Source organism: Lissotriton helveticus, chromosome 1_1 (genome assembly GCF_964261635.1).
Source record: "Lissotriton helveticus chromosome 1_1, aLisHel1.1, whole genome shotgun sequence".
NCBI lineage: Eukaryota > Metazoa > Chordata > Amphibia > Caudata > Salamandridae > Lissotriton > Lissotriton helveticus.
In genome coordinates this window covers 85,739,652-85,766,852 of record NC_136057.1, presented here as the reverse complement: position 1 = coordinate 85,766,852, position 27,201 = coordinate 85,739,652, and the positions used below count along the sequence as shown (strand labels likewise).

Genomic DNA, 27,201 nt, shown 5'->3' with positions numbered 1-27,201 from the left:
ATCCTGGCAGTGTCAATCACTCTCTGATGCAAAGCGTGCATTTATGTGAGTGAGGCACACTAAATCTCCATAGCTGCCAAGGTTTCAGATTGCTTATGTGTGACATTTTCTTAGTTTCAGTGTACTTATGAATGACTTCCAACGACCAAATGTGTGACACTTAGAGTGACACTTTCTCGCTATCAAAATTAAGTTATGAAAATGGAAGGGTACTTACCTTCTCATATACGTTTTATTTGTTTTATAGAGCTGCTCATAACAACGTAGAGTGTCAGAGATCGATACATCACACACACATTATACAGAGACAATTAATCATATCTGTGTAAATGTAGTCTATAGGAAATGTTACATATGACGGTGAGGATTGCAGGTTGTAGGAATCACGTCATAAATACTAGTATGCAGTATATTTTAAGAGTATATGGTCTAGAGAAGCATAAACTCAGGATTTAAAACATACCACAGTAATTGGCATAAGTAAAAAGAATGCTCATCTACGCAAACTAACCCTTTTTTAGCAACATTAGGATAATGAAAGACTGGGGGAGAAAAGAATGTTCTAACCTATACACACAGTTTGAATGCAGGTTCTTGAAGACAGTTCATACCTAACTGTTCCATTTTAGGATTGTAACTAATGAAATGCAAGTAACAAAAGGACCTCTGTGACAAGCTGTAACTCATTGAGCTAGCCACATAAAATGCCGTTAAGTGGTCTGCATAGTACACGTTCTTTGCAGTAGTCACATTAACCCTTTCCGCTACTTCATGATGAGGAAAAACAGGCACAAGACAAAATGCCGATCTCTCTCCAGCTGGAACATTATTCACAGGAGGTATGTTTACATTTTTATTGTCGAGAACTCTTGGACACAAAAGGAATTCGTCAGCAGGTGGTTTTAAACCCATGTTATTTCTGAATAAACAGCACCTGACCCTCCACTCTCCCAGCTCAGTGCTAGGTGCTGTAGTGCATCAGACATTGCACGAATAGCAAAAGGATCTCTATGACAAAACCAGTAACTCGTTGCTATAATCCTCATAAAATACAGTCATTTCTGTGATAAAAGTGTGGTACGCATTCTTTGGAGCTGGATAATTAACAATCAGAGCTACTAGCCATGTTGGTCAGTTAAAACTGCCAATACACAACAAAACTCCAATCTCTCCGCAGAAACATTAGTATCACCAGCCGCATTATTTGATGTACATGTGTGTCTCAATTCCGATGGGGAGCAGCAATTCCTGAATACATACAGCAGTTGCAATCAATGTATTTCACATTTCTTGCAGATATTCTAGTTTCGTTCCCAGACCCAATGGATTTGACACAGTAACAAATTAGAAGAGACTGAGAGGGAGGGAGACAATCGGAGGGAGAGGGAGTGAGACAGAGAGGGAGTGAGACAGAGAGGGAGTGAGACAGAGAGGGAGTGAGAGAGAGGGAGTGAGAGAGAGGGAGTGAGACAGGGAGGGAGGAATACAGGGAGGGAGGGAGACAGGGAGGGAGGGAGGGAGACAGTCTGAGGGAGAGGGAGTGAGACAGAGGGAGGAAGACAGAGAGGGAGGGAGACAGAGAAGGAGTGAGACAGAGAGGGATTGAGACAGAGAGGGAGGGAGGGAGACCGATGGAGGGAGACAGATGGAGGGAAAGGCCACCTCTGCCACTGATTCCCCTCACTAGTACCCTTTAACAGTGCCCCTCAACCCCTCAAGTCTCTCTGTGTGGAGTGTGTGTGTGGGGGGGTGGGGGTGTGTGTGGGGTGTGTGTGTGTGTGGGGGGGGTGTGTGTGTGGGGGTGTGTGTGTGCGGGGGTGTGTGTGGGGTGTGGGGGTGTGGGGTTGGTGTTGGGTGTGTGGGGTTGGTGTTGGGTGAGTGGGGTTGTGTGTGTGGGGGTTTGTGTGTGGGGAGTGTGTGTGGGGTGGTGTGTCTGTGGGGTGGTGTCTGTGGGGTGGTGTGTGTGGGGTGTGGTGTGTGGGGTGGGGTGTGTGGGGTGGGGTGTGTATGTGTGGGGCCCGAACACACCATAGGTGGTTCGGGCTCGCTCGCTGCGCTTTCTCGTGTTACCGTGTCCCTGAAAATATTTTCACAAAAGGGTGTGTCACCAACAAGAAAAATTTGGAAAGCTGTGCTCTACACCCTCCCTTCACATTTATGCATAGTTATTATTTATCCCTCACATCTTCCCTTGACTAAACCATAAAGCAAAAACACTTACCTGACTCTTTTCCTTCTGTCCGAGGGACGGCGGCGCCCAAGGCACACCTAAGGGACTGAAGAATATAACAGAGACAATCAATCATTGTGATTTCCTGTAATACTAATAAAAAGTGCATACCAAGAAATTATTCAATGCAGTGTGCTCCTTATTGACCGACTCTTCTACAAAGGGGAGCTACATACTTTCCCTACAGGGAATGGGAGACAGAAACACAGAGACCAACAGACACACACATACGGGAAAGCATAGTAGGAAAACGCTATATACAGTTTTTATATGCTTGCATATGTACATTGTTAGGTCTCGCTATTATATCCCGCTGGGATTAATAGCGAGAGTATATAGTAGGCAAAACAAACTCTTGACCAAGCACAGATTACGTCCAGTTCATGTGAACCAGTCGTGTGAGACGCGCGTGCACGTCAAACCCATCAGCCTCGCACCGCAATGGAATGCTGCCTCCCAAGCTGCTCCCCCGCCATCAGACTTCAAAGCAATGCGCTCCCGCCCCGCACCCCCACAGCAATGCCAAGAGCTTGTTTGACAAAAGAGAACAGTGCCGCTGGTTTCATTTATGCAGTCTGCATTAGGAAAACTCTGGTCGTGCAATCTATGTCCTAGTTGTGTTTAAAACACAAAACCGCAGTGGTGTGAGACAGTTTCTTTTTCTTGCCTTCTGCTCCCCTGATTGTACTAGTTTTTCTAGCCTCTGCCCCCCTGATTGTGCCCATTCTCTTGCCTTCTGCTCCCCTGATTGTGCCCGTTCTCGTGCCTTCTGCTCCCCAGATTGTACTCGTTCTCTTGCCTTCAGCTCCCCTGATTGCACTCGTTTTTCTTGCGTTCTGCTCCCCTGATTGTGCCTGTTCTCTTGCCTTCTGCTCCCCTGATTGCACTCGTTCTTCTTGCCTCTGCTCCCCTGATTGCACTCCTTCTTCTTGCCTTCTGCTCCCCTGATTGCACTCCTTCTTCTTGCCTTCTGCTCCCCTGATTGTGCCCGTTCTCTTGCCTTCTGCTCCCCTGATTGCACTCGTTTTCTTGCCTTCTGCTCCCCTGATTGTGCCCGTTCTCTTGCCTTCTGCTCCCCTGATTGTACTTGTTCTCTTGCCTTCTGCTCCCCTGATTGCACTAGTTTTTCTAGCCTTCTGCTCCCCTGATTGTGCCTGTTCTCTTGCCTTCTGCTCCCCTGATTGCACTCGTTTTTCTTGCCTTCTGCTCCCCTGATTGTGCCCGTTCTCTTGCCTTCTGCTCCTCTGATTGCACTCCTTTTTCTTGCCTTCTGCTACCCTGATTGTGCCCGTTCTCTTGCCTTCTGCCCCCTGATTGCACTCGTTTTTCTTGCCTTCTGCTCTGCTGATTGTGCCTGTTCTCTTGCCTTCTGCTCCCCTGATTGCACTCGTTTTTCTTGCCTTCTGCTCCGCTGATAGTGGCTGTTCACCCACACCCTCACCCTCACCCCCCCTCACCCTCACACCCCCACCCCCTCACACCACCACACCCACTCACCCTCACACACACCCTCACCCTCACACACCCCTTCACCCTCACACACCCCCTCACCCTCACACACCCCCTCACCCTCCCACACCCTCACACACACACACCCTCACCACTCTATCTAATAATGCCACATGCCCATGAACGTCTGGAAGTGATGACACTAAAAAAGCACTTCATACAGTCTACAGTTTTCAAATATCTTTTATATTCATCGGCATTGAGTCAGATTTTGAACATATATGTTTGTCTTATGATATAAATTCCAATAGGGGAAATATGTGCCTCTTTTATTACGTGTGACTGACTCAAGTTGCTGCCTCCCTCCCACAAGTGATTTTCTACTTTAGAGTTTATAGCGTAATAGTGATATTCTTGCCTTCCCAAGGTAGGGTTTATAGAAATATAAACTGGCAGAACACCAGTCAGCTCGGTATGACTGACTCAGCCTTTCTTCCATCTATGTTTCGTACAATGAGTATCAGGAAATTTGATGGTAACAGCACTCTTCATTAAAGAGAGACACGAGTGAGTGAGTGGTTGTTTGTATTATTTAGTGCAGAGAACAAAAACTATGCTCATATCTAGCTTTTATCCTAGGATATTGTTTGATAAATGTTGTCAGTAGCTTGCCTATTTTGCATGTTGTGCGTCAGCCTGTGTTGGCTCTTCTTGTGCTTGTCACTCCCTTGGATTAAAGCCTCTTTACCATCCTTCAGATTGGATGACGTGTATACTACACTGTTCACTATTAGGAACTACCTTTGACTTTTGGATGAGCATTCCATGGGAGTACATTTGTTTTGGGTTTATGGGTTATTGGGTTTTTATCACTAATCCCTAAATTTAGCTGAAAATACCCAGGAGTCCAAGTATTGTTCATAGTGTTGCTTTAACCAGTAGTGTGATCAGTTGTGCTTGGGTGCTTTTCTTTCTGTCTGTTTCACTCGAAAAGATACAATGTTTCTTTTCTTTTATTCCACATTATGCTAGTCTCCCAATAAGCTTCCTGGTACTTCTTGGTTTTTCCTCCATGTAGAGAAATGAACATTTGCTGAGAATAGACACTTTCATGATACCACAAATTTCTCCGTTTTATTTCTTTCCTTCTAGTCAAGTCTTCCATCACACTAACTGCACTTTTATGTTCCTGTGTGTGTCCTCAAATGGGTCAGTATTATTGTTGATGTGTTTAGGGTCTTGCCAGATTCTCTGCATCTCTTGGATTATTTCCATGTGTGTTCAATGAAGGTGTGTTTTTGCTTATGGTGGTGATGAGCGACTAAAGCCTTTCCTGCATTCAGTGCACTTGTATGGCTTTCCCCCGTGTGTGTCCTCCGATGCATCCTTAGGTTTTAGCAGTTACTAAAACTACTTCCGCATTCACTGCAATGGTATGGTTTTGCCGTGTTCTCTGATGACTCTGCAGGATTGATAGCTGACTAAAGCTTTTCACACATTCACTGCACTGGAAAGGCTTTTCCCCTGTGTGATTTTGCTGATGAATCCTTAATGCGGAAGAGTCATGAAAACTTGTCGTGTATTTCTATAGGTTCTGAATCGATCCCCCTATTCCTGACCCTATTCTGGTTAAACTACCTAGCTAGTTAACTAACAGTCAGCCCATGAGGCAAGAAAACCCCCATGATGCAGATACCGTTATCTGACGCAGTCACACTACGGCACAGGAACGTGTTATCTGATTAGGTCATAACGCTTGAGATCTAATTAGACAAGCGACATTCCTCCAGCCCCTGATAAGGCATACGACGTTCTCATAACAAATCAAACCTATGACAACCTGGATAATCCGTGCGGCCATTGTTTTGATTTCACAGAGAACTTTAGTAAAGAATGTGCTAACGAGCAAGTCGTATGACATCTTTATTGACGTACCTATGTCCATCCTTACGTCAATCCCGGCACCTTTAAGGTATAAATATTGCCGACCTTGCCCTATGCAAACACACGCGTGGTGACAAGACGGAGCAGCCATACTTGCCGAAGCCGAGAGCAGAAGCAGACCCCGCTGGCAGCAGCCCCGCCTTCCTGACGCGCTGAGAGACGCGCTGCTATCTCAAGCCGAGAGACCCAGCACCGGCGCTTCCGGGTAGCCCTCGCAGGCAGCCTGGAATATCGAGAGCAGAGAAAGAGATACCATTCCTCATTCATCCTAAATTCCAGGTACAGAACTGAATAACCCCTCACAGAGAATTCTTTAGTTATTCACTTGGCAAAAACAAACTTAACTTAAAACTGTAACTTTCTATTCCCGCCCACGCATTAGACTTAGGTCAGGTACACGGGGTAGGCGTATTTAGAAACACCAGTTGAGTACGTTTAGTCAAATGTATATGTGTATGTAAATATATTTTAATCATTTTAAACATCATATGGCTCAGAAACCATATCAATGTTTTTACAGTATTATTTTATACTATTGCTTCTAATGTATGCACTTTACTTAACTATAAGTATTGCAATAATATCGATCCATTTCTCTTGTACGAGAAAAGAGACTGATCAATAAATAACATCTTTTATTGAACACGCCCGTCTCTTCCTTTTCTCTACATTCTGATGAGACTAAGAATGCACGTACTGACTGAGTAAAATAATTGCCTTGTGCTCACACGACTCTCGAGATTGACTCTTGATTAGGGGAGAGCAAAGTTGTCATGTTCTATGGTTGTCAGAAACTAAATCCCTTCTTGTCTAATCAGGGAAGTTAATCCTTCCTTGAACATTCGAGAAAGTTTCTAGCGAACTCTGAGCTTAGCTGGCAAACCCAAAAATTAAGTCTAGTATCGACAGTAGTAGACCTAGTTAACGTCTGGCCTAGGCCTTTACTGCTGTAGGTACTATTCCAATGCGCAGAGCCTATTGGGAAAATAGGAGCTACACTACATGGCGCCCAACGTGTTTGGAAAGGGCGATAAAACTAACGTAAGACATTTAGAGTAACTCAGTCGTGCTTTCTCACTCAGACCCCTTTTCCCAAATACTCCAAAGACGTCTGGAGTGGGTGAAAGGTTATTATATCCTCCAAAACCTCGCAGGAGGGAACTCCTATGTATGGTTCTTGGTCTAGTCAACGTTGAAGGATAAAACAGTTCCAGAATATTGTGCATCTAATCTCTGTTTCCATAAGAAACCTGATCTGCAAATAAAAATAATACCATCCTGTCTGTAAAATGGCAGAGAGTGATGATGAAAGAGAGGCAATTAGATTAGCTACTGAAATAGCAGATGCTGATGCTACCATGCAAGCAGCAGACGCGGATATAATACTCATTCCGGTCATTAAAAGGAGATCTATAACCTTAAAACTTATAGAAAATGGACTGACACCTAGAGGTGGCACAGTCATATTCGTAATTGAGGCACACGAATATCGGCAGACAGAGGTATACTATACATGGATACATTTTCCAGCAGCAAATGCTGTAACAAAGTACTTCCACTATTACAAAGTAGAGGAACCTCCTGAAACGTACACTCCTTTCGAGGAGGTGGAAGTACCACTCAAATTCCAAGAGCATTTGCTCTTATTTGATGGCGCCCTAATACATAACAATCACATTACAAGGCTCGGTCCTTTAGGAAGACCAGGAGCAACGTGGCCGGTCTTAGCCGGATACACACCACATCCAGACATCGAAAGAATGCCTGCAGCAGAGCTGTTAATACAGCTAAAACAACTACTAAAAATTCACAGACAATTAGTTCAGTATGTAATGCGGACTTCAACAATTCAGCCAGCGATTAAACTTCCACAGCTGACCCCTCACCAGGGGAACACAAATAAAATTACACCACAGAACATCCAATCCTGCCTAGGTAAAGTTCCAGCTAAACGGGAACAGATACCATTCTGGTTGGCACAGAAAATTACCCAAATAGAGGCGGTGTTTCCTGACACCACCCCGCTGGAAAAACACAGGATTCTGACTATATGTCTCCCAATGGGAATCGCACCACACATTGAGGACTGTGACACTTGGGGTACAGTCTTTGCTTCCATCTATACAAAAACGCACGGTGTTCCATCCATTTCGGTGATACCAGATGTGCTAAAACAAATTCAAGATGAATACGGTCCAGAACCTGCTTTAACTCTTGGTATGAAATTACTAAAAGACTTCAAACAGGTTTCGGCTATATTACTAGCCAACATAAAGGGTGAAGCAGCAAACGTGGCGATCCGCCAGAGGTTAAAAGAGACAGATATAGCAGACCAACCAGCTGAAATTGCCAGAATCATAGAAAAATCCTATGAAGAACTAGGCAGAGATAGTCTAGGTGGAATACCAGTAAAACCGCAACTGACTACAAGTCCAGAAAAAATGTTTTTTAATAATAATAATAATTCACCAAAAAAGAACTGGGATGGAAATAAACAATCCAATCCTAAAGAAAAGAAATTCCAGTCCAGAGGAAGGTCTCCTAGGCGAAGAGAGAAATCTCCAAACCCGAGACAAAGGTCACCCCAGAGTGACCCCTCTGGGAATAGATATAACCTTAGAAATAGGGATAATATTAAAAAACCTGATAGATATCAAGACATTGATACACGTCCCTCTCAATCTTTTCAGAATTCCTTGCAGAAATCGGAAAGAAGAGGACGATCAGAAGAGCACGCCAAGTCCAAAGACAAGGAACCTGCTCAACTGAAAAAGAAATCACAATTTCCAAAAAAGAAGGTAGCCAGTATCAAGGTAGTTAACAATGCCGAGAATACTGAGGACACAACTGAAAAACGGAGAGTGGGCTCAGACAATGCTAGACAGCGCAGCAGAGGTGAGCATAGCTCGCAAAGTCCTTATGAATCATCTGGAGACAGTGGACACGAATGAATACCTTCAAGTGGAAACTGCAGATACCAGAGTTAGCAAGCCCCACAAAATATACGAGATAACATTACGTATAGAGGGAGATAAGACTAGGAAAATTAGGGGACTATTTTGGGATAACCTCTCCAAAGGCTATGACATCCTTCTAGCTGAAAAAGACTGGCCACCAGAGTTTGTCAGGGAGTGCCCTCATGGCGAAGAAGTAATTATGCCTGCCTTCTCGAATCAAATACCGATTCATAAAAAATATACACTTGCTAGAAAGTGGGCAGTGGCCTTAGCACCTGCTTTATATAAAAATCATGTAGGATGGGATGAGGATTCTCCTCCTCACAAAGTCCAGTTAAAATCACAACCAACTGCACAAAGGCAGTACCCAATTAAGCAAGAAGCTAAAAAACAAGTAAATGAAATACTAGATCAGCTAGAATACCAGGGGGTGATTGAAACTTGCACCTCACAAATGAACAATCCTTTGTTTCCGGTCGCCAAACCAGACAACTCATATCGTCTAGTTTTGGATTACCGACACCTTAACACATGTTGCAAAACCTTTGCAGTGCAAAACTCACACAGTGCTGCACTAATGAATAACATAGTGCGCAAAAAATACAAAACAACCTTGGACATCTCCAATGGATTCATTTGTCAAAACATAGCACCAGAGAGCAGATATTTAACAGCTTTCTCAGTAAATGGCACTCAAAAACAATTCTGTCGGTTAGCCCAGGGGTACAAGAACAGCCCGGGGGTATTCTCAGCGAGAGTAACAGAATTACTACAACTATATGATGATGAAGCATAATCTTATGTCGATGACATTTACTTAACAGATGATGACTTGGAGACTCACTTGAAAAGAGTGAACACCATAATACTTGGTTTCGCTGCAGAGGGTTACAAATTCAACTTCAAAAAGTCCAGAATTGCCCATCTGACGGTCCTATTCTTAGGATATGAGTTATCAAGTGAAGGTAAAAGCCTGGCAGACAATTTCCTAGAGAAATGTGCCGTAATCCAAGCTCCTAAAACACTAAAAAACCTACAGTCAATTCTAGGCTTCCTAAATTTCGGAAGAACATACATTGCAAATTACGCAGAAAGGGTCAAACCCCTTTATGATCTAATTAAACCAGACTTTAAAAGATCCAGTTGGACTCAAGCACACACAGAAATTTTGAGATCCTTACAAACAGACATGCTAATTAAAACAAAATTAGAAACCCGTGATAATACACGCAACCTTGTGATCCGAGTCATCCCAGGGAGATGCGGATTCACATACCTAACCTCTAATGAGGGAGATAAGGTACCAATTGCATTCAAATCACACTTGTACACTAAGGCTGAAATGAAATTTAGCCCAACGGAAAAAATTCTTACAGCAACACAGACAGCTATAGCAAAAGAACGAGCCCTGGCACAAGGTAAACGAATAGTAATCGTGACACCAATACCAGCCTTAGAGGCGGTAACAAAGGCAAGCATTCCAAATGCTAAAGCACTCCATCCGAGATGGATACAATGGGCTAACTCTCTTGCTGCAACAGACGTGGTGTACGAATTTGATCCTTACTTAAAAACACAAGAATTTCTCCAATATGAATTTGAATGTCCTCCGCCAACCGAAATTCTGCCTCTAGAACACTACGGCTGTATAATATATACAGACGGATCAGCACAACCCGCAGTAGGGGGTAAACAAGCTTACAGTGCTGCGTGCGCGATTGTTAAAGGTCGTTGGCACGAAGGGAAATTTAAACCAACCCTCACTAAAACACAATCTCTAGGAGATTGCACAGCTCAGCGAGCTGAACTACTAGCATTCAAGATGGCGCTTGAAAATACCGATCGAGAATTCCCCACACTTATAGTGTGCGATTCGTATTATTGCGTTCAGTCTTATAATGAATACTTGCAGATCTGGCTTCAGAACGGTTTCAAGGATGCGAAAGGTGGCACAATCAAGCATAAAATGCTCTGGGAACAAGTAGCTCTTTTACAAAAAGAACTACCAAAGACTCACGTGATACATACACTGAGTCATCAACGTGATGGCGTTCACGTTGCAGGGAATTCATTGGCTGATGAGGCCGCGAAAGCAGCTGTGCAAACGGCTTCCGTAGCAGCCGTCACCCGGTCAAAAACAAAAATAGACAGCGAAATATTACAAGCTGTCAGCGCTTCAGAAAAGGATTCGATAGAACCACTCCCTAAAGGCTTTCCAGTAAAATACTCATACATAACTGATGAAAACAATGTTCCTTTTGCTCGAATCCCTGGAGTGGGGGATAGGGCAATTCCAAACATGGAACACAGATTAGGACTAATAATAGCGGCACACGAAGGGCTTGCTTCTACCCATGCTGGCGTCTCAGCCACAGTATCATTATTAAAACAGAGATACTGGTGGCCACAAATGAGAAGACAAACAAGGAACTATGTTCTAGCATGTGAAATAATTCAAAAAATTAAAGTATCAACTGTGAGACGTCCAGCACAGACGCCCCTTCTAATCTCGGATAAACCATTAGCATGTGTTTATCTAGACCACTGCGGTCCCTTACAAAGGGATGGTAACTATAAATATATCTTGGTCGCAGTGGACTCATGCACGAGATTCATATGGATGTGGCCCCAGCGAACGGCTGACGCCAGAACTGTTATAAAAGATTTGCGGGTCTTTATCGGCACATACGCAATTGGCATTCTGCATTCGGACAATGGTCCTGCTTTTAGCTCTCGGGCTTATAAGGAGGCCATGATCAGCATGGGCGTGCAATTGCGGTACTCTTGTCCATTTCACCCTGAGGGGAACGGAATTGTTGAAAGAAAAAACCGTGACATAAAGCAATCTATAACGGCAAAGGTATTAGGTTCGGGAGCTGGGTGGGTCAAACATCTAATAAGTGTCCAACGTAGTCTAAATAACTTGCCAAGAAATTCTCTGAAGGGATTCAGTCCGTACGAATTATTATTCGGAACTAGGATGTTGATCTCTGACCTTGATAGTCAGACTTCAGTGGTAATAGAAAAAACCTTTGATGTCAAAGACCGTTTGGCTATTTTGCAGGACTTAAACAAAACAAGAAAAGACCTGAGCAACATACAGTTGAAACAACAGCCAACGACCACTGAAGATTCACCACCTGTCCCAGCAAGACCTGTCTGGATTCCAAAAGTCGGGGATCTAGTCAGGGAGAAGATCGCGGTAAAGAAGGAATTTGGGCCTTCTTACAGAAAAGCAGTTCCTGTCTTGTCTGTCAACGGGACAAGATCAGTTGTACTACCGCCACTTGCTGGAAAAAAGGAGAACCGAGTTGTATCCATCGACCTGGTAAAACCACAACATGTGGCCGATAACAAACAGTAGGCCAAGTGGACTCCCAATAAGTAGCAGAACACCAAGGTTTGCTACCAGTACAGAGGTCCTAACAAAGAGGCTCATCACATTCGAAACGCCTAAAGAAGAACAACAAGGACTATGCAACAATGCAATAGAACTCAGACCTCTGAAAACCCAAATAAAGACATTTAGCAGAGACACACCAATCTACAATGAAGTTCCAAATGAAAATGCAAGAAACAAAAATCCTGAACCAATTGGAACAATTGACAGAACTGCATCTGGTTACTTCATCAACTTCGATGATTCCTCTGAAGGTTTCAGCGAACAAAAAGACACAGCCATCATCAAAATCCTTTAAAAACAAAGCTAAGGAACTTTTGAAACAACTGAAAGAAACATATCTGGTTACTCCATGGATTGAATTTTGGGTGGGTTTTGGTGCATTTATCCTCATACTTTGGCTCATCATGGTATTTACCTTGGGACGCTTCATTGAGGGAAAATATGCTAAAATGGACACAGCAAGTCAGAACATCAACTTGGTCCTCAAACCACACACATCTTCACACGTCGAGAAACGAGAACTTTCTTCAGAACTTTCTTCAGCCAACTTCACAGCAATTCCAATACCTGGTGGGGTAGCCTGGGACAACACTGACTATGAAATTTATGGTCCGGTCGAGATCCTGAAATATCCACACCAAATCAAGATCTCCTTGAGTGATTGTGCAAAACCAAACTCATTTGCTGATGATTGGGACTTTGAAAGTATAAACAATATGATGTCTGACTTAGTAATGTCTGCTAAATTTACAAAACATGATTATTTGCAAGGTTCTGCAAATTATGATAGTATGTATTGCTATAACCATTATGGTAACAGTTTTTTGCATAAATCTGCACAACCAAGAAATGTTTTAAATTATAATCAATGGGAACATTGTGCTACACCTCCAAAAGGGAGCTCTAGAACCGTTTATGACAAATATTCATACTTTCAAGGTTTTAACACTAGTAATGCTGAAACATTTTATTACAAATTGTCAAACAAGACAGGGATGAAAACCATGATAACCAACACAAAATTGATTTATTCTGATTCGTTCTTTGAAAAAATGAATACTTTTGGATTTGATTATTGGGACAAAAATGTTGATTTGAAAAGTGTTTGGGGTACAAAAGAATGGCAAGTACAGGGTTTAGAAGCTTTGTTTAGAGCCTGCATGATCCCAGAACAAATGATATTTTTAAATGACACTGTTCAACAAACCACCTGTCTTGGCTTAGCCAAAATCAAAGATTTAAATAACCTCTCTATTCCAAAGCCAACAATGTTTAGCAATAGCTCTGAAACAGATAAAGAAATAGACATAAACCATATACTTAACCAAAACAGAACACATCCTGATTGGAAACAATGGTTGATCTGGCCCACAGATACAAATAACTGTCAAGATAGATTCCTGAATAAAACACAGGGTTTCAAAATGACCAGGCCAGACCCTAGATATCCCCAAAGACATCACCCAGGGATAATAACAACCTACAGTGTGGGCAAATTATGCCTTCAATGGCTACAAACTTCCACACTGCCTGAAATTAAGCAACACCTAACTTTACTTACTGATGGTGCTGACTTGCGTGATTTCATATTGGGACCACGCAAACAGCGTCAAAAGCGTTTCATAGCAGCCTCTGTATATGCAGCATACAATGAGGCCTGGAAGGTTACTCAAATTGAAACAGCAGAAAGAATACGGGAAATTGACCGTATTAATTTGGAAAAATCACTTTCTGTAGTGGACAATGGGTTAATGACTCTGTCCTCCAGAATTTTTTCATTGGACAGCATTGTGTCTTCAGCAATCGATATATTATCGCAAGACTTACTGTTATTACAACATGGACAGTCACAATTGCGTTCCATTGTACAGCTTGGCTGGACGTTACAAAATCTGCGTTCAGGCTATGTGCCTTGGCGTTTAATCAACACAACGTCACTATTCCAAATCTTTAACCTTACTGATAGACAAATCGGTATGGCGCAGAAGGGTGCTGATTATACAATCTTGAGCATTGAAAAACTAGAAAGATTACCAATGACAATGTCAGAACGACCTGTCAGTGAATGGATAATCCACGGAATCATAAATATTCCAATCTCAACCTTCAGGTTTCAATACTGCCAAAAATATATACAGGCTGGCATGTACGAGAAATTGGGAAAGGGGTACCTTAAAACAACTTGGAACCTGCCCTATTCACATGCATGTGTCAGTAACAAAGGACAGAAAGTGTTTCTTAGTGGCAACAATTGTGCTATGTCACTAAGCGGCACGCTTCTGTGTAACGGTATTAGTTTGCACGGAGCCTGTGAAGGGAATTCATACAACCTTTCATGTCACCAGCAAGGCGCACCTGCAACTGAAATAGAACCATTCTTTCAAAGACTCTATAATGGGAGTTACATTCTTATTGTAGACCGCAGATGTTGTAGTCTTATGCCCGGGACTCCTTATCTCGTCACTACGACGGCGAAGGTCAAGTGCTGTGGACGTTCTTTGTTCCCCAGCTCCTTTCCAGACAGGGAGGCAAGGGCATGGCCCGGTTTGAAAATTACTTCTATTCGAATAGATACTTTAAGCAGAATGAAAACAGTGCTTCTTCAGACGCCTACAAGGCTCACGTCATCTAAAGAAACGTATGATCTACAAGTCGCAAGGACGACTGCAGAGATACATACATTATTATCAACTAATTCCCCCGTACATTTCGCGGAAATCCTGAGCGAAATCTTAAATATTTCTGATACCACTGGGGTCTCAAAGGTATTTAAGACAGTATTTTCGATGGCATTAACACCATTCAAAGCCATACTGGGTATTTTTCCAGATTTCGTCCATTCGATTTTTGGCGGACTTCCCCTGATCCTGGGACTAATTGCAGGAATCCTATTCCTAGTCCTTATTTTCCGTTATGGCAACCCATGTCACAGATCAAACTCTCGCGACAATGGAAGATACGATCCTAGCCATTGGATACCGGGACCGGATATCAAAAATCCTGGGACTCTCCCGGCTTAGAGACCTAAACATGACTTGGTTTCTATCATTTCGACCAATGTGGCAAAGGTGTGTTTTACCTGTACTAAGGTGTCTGCTATGCGGAGAAGAATGCGTGTTAGACACCTGTCTGATGCTACAATCGGATGCGCCGGTGGATGCAGATACACTGTTGGTTCCTACCAAGGTTCACGCACTGTGCTGCCCTCAAAGGCTGCCAATTCTGATGACGGCATTCCTGGAATCTTCACCACTACGATTGAAGGGTAGTGAAGTTCGAGATGAAAGCAGCATCGAACAGGTACGACCTTCTGTCAGCAATGCAAATCAGAATGTCAATGGAGACAATCATGCACACGAATGCATGGTTACCCCTATTTCCGACTTAGTGGAACTTTCCCATGAAGCTGTTGACAGTTTTTTCGAAAGCCTGAATGATATGATGTTCTCTCCGGAACAGAAATAGAGACTTTTGAGTAAACTCGCACACGGCGTTCCCTGAATTCGGCCTTCAACTTTAAAAATAAAGTCACATGAACAATTACAATCCAGTTCATGGACAGCAACTTTTTTCAGCAAGCCCTTAAAAAAATGTTCTATATATTTTTTCCCCGGGACACTGATCTTCTGCTTAAAGTAAGAAACTATTCCTAGAGAACTAAGATTTCTATTTTAGATACTTTATATAGACTTTAGCTGCCCGCTGGTATGTTCACAAATATTTTATTATGTGATGAAATGGTCTCGACCTTACTTTCTGTATAGCTATATTAAGAGCCATTTCATGTGTATTTCTCATATACCAAAAAGCAATAATGCATAACAATGCGTGTTTAATTTTGCATTTAATTCATAGCTTAAGTGCATACAATATATATGACTGCAATTTTTCAGTATATTTGAAAATTTCAAAATGCATTTATGTATTTTGGGGTGGTAAGGTATACACTATACTCTATAGTATGTTGTACTATGTTATACTATGCATAGATTAGTAGATATGACCATAGTTAGCGTGGAGTGGGTGTCGTGTATTTCTATAGGTTCTGAATCGATCCCCCTATTCCTGACCCTATTCTGGTTAAACTACCTAGCTAGTTAACTAACAGTCAGCCCATGAGGCAAGAAAACCCCCATGATGCAGATACCGTTATCTGACGCAGTCACACTACGGCACAGGAACGTGTTATCTGATTAGGTCATAACGCTTGAGATCTAATTAGACAAGCGACATTCCTCCAGCCCCTGATAAGGCATACGACGTTCTCATAACAAATCAAACCTATGACAACCTGGATAATCCGTGCGGCCATTGTTTTGATTTCACAGAGAACTTTAGTAAAGAATGTGCTAACGAGCAAGTCGTATGACATCTTTATTGACGTACCTATGTCCATCCTTACGTCAATCCCGGCACCTTTAAGGTATAAATATTGCCGACCTTGCCCTATGCAAACACACGCGTGGTGACAAGACGGAGCAGCCATACTTGCCGAAGCCGAGAGCAGAAGCAGACCCCGCTGGCAGCAGCCCCGCCTTCCTGACGCGCTGAGAGACGCGCTGCTATCTCAAGCCGAGAGACCCAGCACCGGCGCTTCCGGGTAGCCCTCGCAGGCAGCCTGGAATATCGAGAGCAGAGAAAGAGATACCATTCCTCATTCATCCTAAATTCCAGGTACAGAACTGAATAACCCCTCACAGAGAATTCTTTAGTTATTCACTTGGCAAAAACAAACTTAACTTAAAACTGTAACTTTCTATTCCCGCCCACGCATTAGACTTAGGTCAGGTACACGGGGTAGGCGTATTTAGAAACACCAGTTGAGTACGTTTAGTCAAATGTATATGTGTATGTAAATATATTTTAATCATTTTAAACATCATATGGCTCAGAAACCATATCAATGTTTTTACAGTATTATTTTATACTATTGCTTCTAATGTATGCACTTTACTTAACTATAAGTATTGCAATAATATCGATCCATTTCTCTTGTACGAGAAAAGAGACTGATCAATAAATAACATCTTTTATTGAACACGCCCGTCTCTTCCTTTTCTCTACATTCTGATGAGACTAAGAATGCACGTACTGACTGAGTAAAATAATTGCCTTGTGCTCACACGACTCTCGAGATTGACTCTTGATTAGGGTAGAGCAAAGTTGTCATGTTCTATGGTTGTCAGAAACTAAATCCCTTCTTGTCTAATCAGGGAAGTTAATCCTTCCTTGAACATTCGAGAAAGTTTCTAGCGAACTCTGAGCTTAGCTGGCAAACCCAAAAATTAAGTCTAGTATCGACAGTAGTAGACCTAGTTAACGTCTGGCCTAGGCCTTTACTCTTTACTGCTGTAGGTACTATTCCAATGCGCAGAGCCTATTGGGAAAATAGGAGCTACACTACAAACTACTTCCACATTCATTACAATGGTATAGTTTTTCCCCAGTGTGTGTTTGCTGATGCCTTTTTAAGACTGATGATTGACTAGATGCACTTAAAGGGTTTTTCCTCTGTATGTGTTCGCTGATGTTTTTGTAGATATGATTACTGCACATTGGAGGGAAGTCTTTGCATATGGGAGCACAACAGTGGGATATGGGAGCACAACAGTGGGATATGGGAGCGGGGCAGCCATGATCAAATGCCCACCACTTTCGAAGATCATATCAGCACCATAATACAGGTGGAAATTAAAACAGACATTTGTTTAACTTGTATCTTCATAATATTGATGCAGTTATTATAGAAAGTTAGTGATGTCAATTCTTGTGATGTCCTAAGGATTAAGGTTATATGACTTCACCTCCTGGAAAGACTCAGGATTAAAGGTCATATGATATAACTTCCTCTGATTCTCAACACCTGCTCTGACCGCAAACATGCGGTTGAACTCTGAGACCTACTCGACTCAACCACCCAGACGTCACCTTCCTGACGGAGACCTAGCTGAACCCCTCCTCGGCACCCGACATCGCCATAGCCATCCCGGAAGGCTACAAGATCACCAGCAGGGACCGCACCAACGGAGTAGGAGGAGGAATCGCCCAACACCGACGAAGCCCTCAGCACCACCGAACATCTCCACTTCCAGATCCACACCGACCCCAATACCACTCTCAGAGGAACCCTCGTCTATAAACCCGAGTAAGTAGTGCGCTTTACAAATGCTATGATTCATTAAGGTCAAAGGCTGTGTGATGTGACTTCTGATACCCCTAGCATTTTGGTGAATCGATGTGCATGCAAAACCTAACAGGGGACCAGAAAAAAAGTTACAGACAGGAGAAAGTCAGCCGCACAAGATAGAAAAACACTGGAAAATGAAGGGATAAAAAACCTTTGATAGTAAAGTTGAAGAAAAGTAAATAGTATAAATGTACAAGGGCATACTTTTACTAGTGGGAATAGTTACACGTTAGAAATAATAATAAACAATGGCCGGCAAGATGGCCGCCGAGACGCTGTAGAGGAGAGTCGCATCTGACCTCCCTCCTGTTGAGAAGTTGTACGCAGCAAATTGGCGCCCTCTTTTTTGGAAAAACGAATCGTTCCAGTATGGATGCTTTTCTCCGGCAAAATCATCACTAAAAACTCAACTTTGGGTGGCCATGAGAGAAGGACAGGTGAAATCAAGGAACAACTAACGCAATATAAGAGAGCATATGAGAGCAGCCAAAGGAGGCAATGATTGGATCGGTATCACTGTGGCTACGAACTGAATTCGTCTCCCAGCTCAAGGAGAAGACTTTTTCTAAAATAAACTCCCTGTTTTTTGCAGCGGTTCAGGCGAGACGACCTGATTGGAGGGTCCTGTTAAAATCAATGGCGCCTAAACTTTTGCGGTCGCCTAAAAAAACTCGTGATCCTCAAGGCAGATGTGGGAACGAAAAAGATGAGGAAGTCCTTACAGATGGCTCAGGGGCCCCCGCTTCTAATTTGAGAGGCAAAGTACGAACAAAAGCGCAGCAGAGGCGGGAGGCTGCTAAAGAAAACAAAATACGTAAGCTCCGTGAAAAAGAAGCGGAAAGGAAAAAAATGATATTGGCTCCCAACAAATGCAACGAGACGCAATTCCTCGTTAATGAGGCAACAGGGAGAGAGACACTATTCCGTCAAACTACCATAGTGGAAACATTTTCGCCACTACCCTTATCGAGTGCCTTACCGAGTGCCTTGCAGGTATTGAAGCCGGCTCTGTCCCGAGGACTCGAGATACCATCTTTGGCTTCCCTCTGCGGTGTGGCTGCTGGGGGGAGACGGCTGGATGGCGTGACGAGTGGGATGGGCGCGATGAGCAGAGCGAGCGCATTTGGAGAGATGACTCTTCCGACCATGTCTGGGAGCGGTATGGAAGTTACAGAGCCCCTGAGACCGGCGGGCTTTTCTACGGGTCCCGCCGGGGACAGAGAGTTTAAAGACAGGAGGTATGGAAGCTGAAGCCGAAGGATTTCTTAAAGGTACAGTGCTCGAGGCTGGCACATCATCTCTCACTGAACAAGGCAGTAATGACACTCGTGTGGATCTCCAATGTACTGATAATATTACTGCTGGTTCCGAACTGGTATCAGACTCACCTCAGCAGAGTGGGGGAAATGATATAAATGTGGATCTGTCAAATTCAAGCACAACGCCCAACCCCAACCCGGCTAAAAATATACTAGCATCAATGGGAGTAACTTTGGCTTCTCCAAGCGAGGATGTTTTCTATACTGGCAATGATGAGGCCGATGAAGAGGATGAGGTAGTAAGTACCAACTCGGATAGTATATCTGCTTCAGATTCAGATCTGGAAACGTCTCTGGGTCCCGAATCTGGTAATGATTCAGATACAGATAAAGAGACAGAAGGCGACAGCGTCTCTTCTATTACAGATAAGGAGTTGGGAACCACTGATTTGGAGTGTGAAACAGTACAAAAGGGCCCCAAAGCATTTCAAAGTTCTACTACCGGAGTGCCAGTTAAACCAGTGCTCAAGATTAAATCTATGTGTAGGAGTAACAGGAGGGGACCCATAAACCAGGTTGGGATGGGTATATAATGTAAAAAGAAACAATTCCCAACAGGTATTATTTAAGAGACAAGTCTCAAAACGTGTGCAATAAGCATTACTAGTAATAACCAACAAGGAGTCACTTGAATTCTTTTGAAAACGGTATTATTCACCATTAATAAACAAGTAAGAAAACAAGGAAATAATTTCCAGGGTCATACAGTTCAACAGCACTGCACAGAAGGAATCATGTGACAACCCAGTGGCACTTGGTACGTGGTGATATATACAATAGGTAACTGTGAAGGTGCAAGTGCTAAAGTGAGCAGCGTGATCGGCGCATAGTGACAAATATTAAAACAGTGGTGGCTCCAAAGTAGAATCAAGTTGTAATCACTTAAAACATGATTTGAAACAATTTAACAGGAGCACCAAGTTTGATATGCGTCTTAAGATTATGCTGTAAGGTCGACGGCGTTTCGATCCCTCTGAGTTGGGATCATCATCAGGACGGGGTTGTCGATGTGGGCAGTGCTGTAGGGGGGGAGAAAAGGGAGGGCCATTGAGAGGAGCGCAGCCGGTGGGCGCAGGGGGAAGGCGGGGGGCAAGGGGCGGGCCGGTACAAGAGAAGCGCTACTTAGTGACTAACAGGCTGGAGGTGGTGAGGTGAAGGAGGCTAGCCATGTAAGATGGCAGGAAAGAGTCTGCGCAAGTGCAAAGTAGGCGTATGTGCAATTTCAGTCATTCAAGGAAGTATCCTGATGATGTTAATGGCCAGAGAGGAAGAGTAGTATTGGATGTGTCAATAAAGTGACTAAGGGTCAGAGCCGGGCAATGGATGCGTGCGCTAGGTGAATTACGCGAGGGCAGATGCTAAGAACATCGTCAACTTACAGCGTCAGCCCGGTGGGGAACTCGTGGGCTTGGCGGCTGTTTGGCAGAGGCTCAGGGATAGTTTTCTGCGAGGGAGTAAGGAGTAGCATGTTAATGAAAATATCGTGGGATTTTACCGTCTGGGTGCGGACATAATCACAATGACAGTAAAGAAATTACCTGGATGTCCAAGTGGTTGGAACAGGGCAGCGGGGGTTTGGTAGGGCGCCTGTGGAGAAATTAAAAGTAGCGGGGGTCAAGGACCGGTAATGGCGGGAGATGGGGGCAATCAGGGTCATGGAGAGATCGCCCGTCGTGGGCGAGGTTTAAGCATACCTGTGTGAATCCAGGCAGCGTCTGGCGATGAGGGCTCGGTTCTGTTGCTTCAAACGGGCAATGAATGCCGGAGCTGTCAGGGGCCCGCTGTCCTCGGTCGGCAGATAAGTGGGCCGAATGGGCTCGAGGAGCGGGGCGTGGAGCGATTCGAGGGGCGGGAGCGGGGCGTGCCTGGCTGGTTGCGTGGCAACCATCTCAAACAGGAAATTGCAGCGCTCGGCGGCGCGGATGACAGGCTGAAAGAGCGCGCGGCATCTTCAACCTTAAAGGGCCATTCGTAAACAACATTATTAACCGTGAAAGAATACAGATCGCATGGTACATGTTATAATACAGCAGGAATGCCTGAAGCAATTAATACAACTTAAGTCAATTCAGTATTTGTGACAGCATCTAGATTAATGCAGGGTGCATACATTGCTTATTAGACAGCTGTCGTGGCATGTGGATGCAAGGCTGATTTACATGAGAGTGGGGTCCAGCTAGGTGTATGGTATGAAACCGGTGGATTATTTTACATAAAGTTCTAGGGGTGGATAGGTAACATACAGTGGAGGTGGTTACATAGGTAAGTGCCTAGCTGGTCATCTGGTCTAAAACCGGACGGTTAAATACATCAGGTTATATATGTGGGCGTTTTCAGAAAAGCTGCCATTAGACTGTAATGGTACTGGTTCACTCATCAAGAGTGTTCAGCCCATGGTTGACCGAGTCAACGCGTGAGATCCATTTGCATTCTGCTCTTCCTAGAAGGGCGGCCATGTTACCCCCCCTGAGAGGCAGTGTGGGTTTTTCGATGACCATCCATCTGAGATCTGTATCAACATGGGACATTTCTAAGAAGTGTGTGACCAAGGGAGCAGTAAGGACTTTACAGTTAATTCTACTCTTATGTTGGATTATCCGTTGTTTCACCATTTGGGTGGTTTGACCGATGTAAATGAGGTTGCAGGGGCATCTTATGGCATAGATGACATTTTGAGTTTTACAATTGGAGTGGTGAGTGAGGGGATGCGTTTGTCCATTGTAATTGAACTCTTTCGTTTCGATCGTCAGCTCGCAGACACTGCAGGACTGACATTTGAAGTGTCCGGTCACTGGGCTGAGGCCCCACGCGGCTGTGATGGTATGCTTTTTAGCTTCTGGGGCTGGCCAGGTGATGGCGTGGACCAGATGGTTAGAGATGTTTTTGCCCTTTTGGTATGAAAATAAGGGCGGTTCATGAAATTTTTCGTTAGATCGTAGAATTGGCCAGTTTCTTTTGATAATTTTGGCAATTTTGTTGCTGTCTGGGCTGAAGACAGAGACGAAAGGGATTCTTGTCATTGGTTGTTTGTCATTTTTGGGAAGTAGTAGATCTTCACGGTGATTGTACCAAGCCCGTTTCTTTGCTTTTGTTACCAGCCTCCGTGGATAGCCTCTGTTGGTAAGTTTGTTGACCAATATATCCGCTTCCCGGAAATAATCTTTCCGCCATTTGCAGTTCCGGCGGATTCGCAAGAACTGGCCATAGGGAAGTCCATCACGTAGGCCTCGCGGGTGGTGGCTGGAGTAATGCAGCAAGGTGTTGCGTTCCGTCGGTTTACGGAAGAGCGAAGTGCCAAGCGCGCCATCTTCAGAGTGAATGGTGACATCCAGGAATGGTAGATCATTGGATTTGTAATCGCTGGTGAATTTGAGGTGTTCCTGGGCGGCGTTGAGCCAATCTACAAAAGGAAGGAGGGTATCGGAGGTTCCATTCCAGATCAATAGAATGTCATCTATATACCGGCACCATAGATGGATTTTGGGCCGGTATGGGTTGATGTCGTTCAGGATCAAGCTCTTTTCCATATAATGTACAAACAATATAGCAAAATTGGGGGCGAAGCAAGCGCCCATAGATACTCCCTTGATCTGTAAATAGTAGTTACTTTTGTACATGAAATAGTTGTTTTGTAGGGCCACACGGAGGAGATCCATTACAAATTCAGTGGGGATTCTAGTTGGTTGAGGCCTGGAGAGAAGGAGGTTCTTTATCACTTCGAGGCCTTCACGATGGGGGATGTTGGTATAAAGGGACTCGATGTCCATGCTTACCAACAGTTGATCAAGTGGGTCAAAGGGTTGATCTTCTATGGTGTTGATGAGGTCCATAGTGTCCCGTATGTATGTATCGGTGATAGGGACGAACTCCTTAATGATCGAGTCCAAGTATTTACCCAGAGGTTCCAGAATGGAGCCACATCCCGATACAATCGGGCGTCCGGGGGGATTCCTGGCGTCCTTGTGTATTTTAGGGAGGACGTATAGGACCGGTGTCCTGGGGTGTGGATTATTCAGAAATTCAAATTATTTTTTGCTTATGATGTTACGGTCTCTGGCTCCAGTTGTAATTGAGAGAATCTTCTGTCTGATGTCAGATAAGGGGTCTTTCGAGAGAATCCGATAATGTTCAATGTTCGTGAGTTGGCGTTCGATCTCTTGGTCATACTGGGTGTTATTTAGAATGACGATGCCACCCCCCTTGTCCGCGGGTTTGATGACAATCTCGGAGTTGGCTTGGAGGGAGTTAAGAGCTTCTTTTTCAATGAATGGTAGATTGTAGGGGATGAACCGTGGTGTAGTTTTTAGGTCCATTACTTCCTTCATGACTAGACGTTCAAAGGCTAGGATTTCAGGTGTCATTTGGTTGGAAGGGGGGTTGAAGGTAGAGGGTAGACGAAAAGGAGAGATTTGGTCCGTTCTATGATCAGCTTTATCAGCGAAGAACTGTCTCAACCGGATTCTTCTGAAGAATTTCAGAAGGTTAGATTGTAGCTCCAAGAAGTTAGTTCTCACAGTGGGTACAAATGAAAGACCTCGGGACAAGAGGGTAGTTTCCTCATGTGTTAGAATGTGGTTGGACAAATTAAAGATGGGAATGGTCATTCCTGTGTTATCAACAGCTTGGTCATCCATTCTTGGAGTACTTATGGCTTCCGCATCTCCAGTTATTGTGGAGGGCCCCATTGATAATATCGATTGCGGGTCTGACGGTTGCCTGGTACTGGTGGTTGGTATTGCCTGGCCCTGGTTTGGCGGTTTTGTGGTGGCGGTTGTCCGCGTCCTCGAGCTAAAAAACCAGGTGGCAAGAGGGGTTGTGGTCCAGATGTGGAGGCAGACGTAGATGCGTCTGTCTCGTCTGCAGAACTATTGGAGGACACAGAAAAAGTAACACGTTGGTTGTTTCTATATCTGCCCCAGTTTTGAGTTCTGGGAGGGTTTTGTTGAGTGTTGAAAAACTCCTCGTTGAGGTATGGATATGTATTCTCTACTTTGTAGTTTTTGATGTCTTTCTCTATTTTATTGTCTTTTTTATTGACTTCGAAGGTGTTGAATGTAGCGATGGTCCCGTTGATCTTCTCTAAGAGGTTTTTGGCATCAGTTATGGTGGTGTCAGCTAAGATCAGTTTCTCAAAATCGTCGATTTCTTGTAATTCTGTTCGGCTGTGTTCAATAGCTGTGTCAATGCCAAGGACCATCCAGTGGCGGGAGCAGGTCGTCGCCAGATAGCTAAAGTTGGTTCTGAACTTGGGGTCCTGTGTAAAAATGGCCGGGGTATTACGGATTTGGAGGCCTAAAGGGATGACGCCAGAGCGTAGATAGTCCGTCAGCATACGAGCGTGCAGATCAGTCCTGATCTGTTTTTTCTTCAGTTTCTCTAGTTTGTCCAGCAGGGCACGGGAGGTGTTGGGAGCAGTGGGTGTAGTCGACGACTGTCCCGTTCCCGACAATAATGAAGGACCGGTCAGTCGTGACTGAATGTATTCTTCTGAATAGGTAAGGGACTCCTTGGACATCTTGTGTAGGCCAAGGGGGTCATACACAGATGCTAGCCTTATTTCTATAGGCGCTCTGAGTAAGGTACACCGAGGTACAACTCTCGCAGCTATGCAGCTGCTCGTAATACGTGTAGGAGTAACAGGAGGGGACCCATAAACCAGGTTGGGATGGGTATATAATGTAAAAAGAAACAATTCCCAACAGGTATTATTTAAGAGACAAGTCTCAAAACGTATGCAATAAGCATTACTAGTAATAACCAACAAGGAGTCACTTGAATTCTTTTGAAAACGGTATTATTCACCATTAATAAACAAGTAAGAAAACAAGGAAATAATTTCCAGGGTCATACAGTTCAACAGCACTGTACAGAAGGAATCATGTGACGACCCAGTGGCACTTGGTACGTGGTGATATATACAATAGGTAACTGTGAAGGTGCAAGTGCTAAAGTGAGCAGCGTGATCGGCGCATAGTGACAAATAATAAAACAGTGGTGGCTCCAAAGTAGAATCAAGTTGTAATCACTTAAAACATGATTTGAAACAATTTAACAGGAGCACCAAGTTTGATATGCGTCTTAAGATTATGCTGTAAGGTCGACGGCGTTTCGATCCCTCTGAGTTGGGATCATCATCAGGACGGGGTTGTCGATGTGGGCAGTGCTGTAGTGGGGGAGAAAAGGGAGGGCCATTGAGAGGAGCGCAGCCGGTGGGCGCAGGGGGAAGGCGGGGGCAAGGAGCGGGCCGGTACAAGAGAAGCGCTACTTAGTGACTAACAGGCTGGAGGTGGTGAGGTGAAGGAGGCTAGCCATGTAAGATGGCAGGAAAGAGTCTGCGCAAGTGCAAAGAAGGCGTATGTGCAATTTCAGTCATTCAAGGAAGTATCCTGATGATGTTAATGGCCAGAGAGGAAGAGTAGTATTGGATGTGTCAATAAAGTGACTAAGGGTCAGAGCCGGGCAATGGATGCGTGCGCTAGGTGAATTACGCGAGGGCAGATGCTAAGAACATCGTCAACTTACAGCGTCAGCCCGGTGGGGAACTCGTGGGCTTGGCGGCTGTTTGGCAGAGGCTCAGGGATAGTTTTCTGCGAGGGAGTAAGGAGTAGCATGTTAATGAAAATATTGTGGGATTTTACCGTCTGGGTGCGGACATAATCACAATGACAGTAAAGAAATTACCTGGATGTCCAAGTGGTCGGAACAGGGCAGCGGGGGTTTGGTAGGGCGCCTGTGGAGAAATTAAAAGTAGCGGGGGTCAAGGACCGGTAATAGCGGGAGATGGGGGCAATCAGGGTCATGGAGAGATCGCCCGTCGTGGGCGAGGTTTAAGCATACCTGTGTGAATCCAGGCAGCGTCTGGCGATGAGGGCTCGGTTCTGTTGCTTCAAACGGGCAATGAATGCCGGAGCTGTCAGGGGCCCGCTGTCCTCGGTCGGCAGATAAGTGGGCCGAATGGGCTCGAGGAGCGGGGCGTGGAGCGATTCGAGGGGCGGGAACGGGGCGTGCCTGGCTGGTTGCGTGGCAACCATCTCAAACAGGAAATTGCAGCGCTCGGCGGCGCGGATGACAGGCTGAAAGAGCGCGCGGCATCTTCAACCTTAAAGGGCCATTCGTTTTGAGACTTGTCTCTTAAATAATACCTGTTGGGAATTGTTTCTTTTTACATTATATACCCATCCCAACCTGGTTTATGGGTCCCCTCCTGTTACTCCTACACGTATTACGAGCAGCTGCATAGCTGCGAGAGTTGTACCTCAGTGTACCTTACTCAGAGCGCCTATAGAAATAAGGCTAGCATCTGTGTATGACCCCCTTGGCCTACACAAGATGTCCAAGGAGTCCCTTACCTATTCAGAAGAATACATTCAGTCACGACTGACCGGTCCTTCATTATTGTCGGGAACGGGACAGTCGTCGACTACACCCACTGCTCCCAACACCTCCCGTGCCCTGCTGGACAAACTAGAGAAACTGAAGAAAAAACAGATCAGGACTGATCTGCACGCTCGTATGCTGACGGACTATCTACGCTCTGGCGTCATCCCTTTAGGCCTCCAAATCCGTAACACCCCGGCCATTTTTACACAGGACCCCAAGTTCAGAACCAACTTTAGCTATCTGGCGACGACCTGCTCCCGCCACTGGATGGTCCTTGGCATTGACACAGCTATTGAACACAGCCGAACAGAATTACAAGAAATCGACGAATT

The 27,201-nt window shown here is 44.5% G+C and overlaps 1 protein-coding gene across 5 annotated transcripts in view; it reads right to left on the bottom strand.

Annotated features, from left to right (window-relative positions):
* LOC144752729 (uncharacterized) overlaps nt 1-27,201 on the bottom strand; it is a 135,216-nt gene that overhangs the window by 85,094 nt on the left and 22,921 nt on the right. For all 5 annotated transcript variants that reach the window (XR_013594154.1, XR_013594162.1, XM_078640615.1 and 2 more), the window contains exon 3: nt 2,222-2,276. The gene's annotated coding sequence lies outside the window, so the exon portion shown is untranslated. The remainder of the gene's footprint in view (nt 1-2,221; nt 2,277-27,201) is intronic.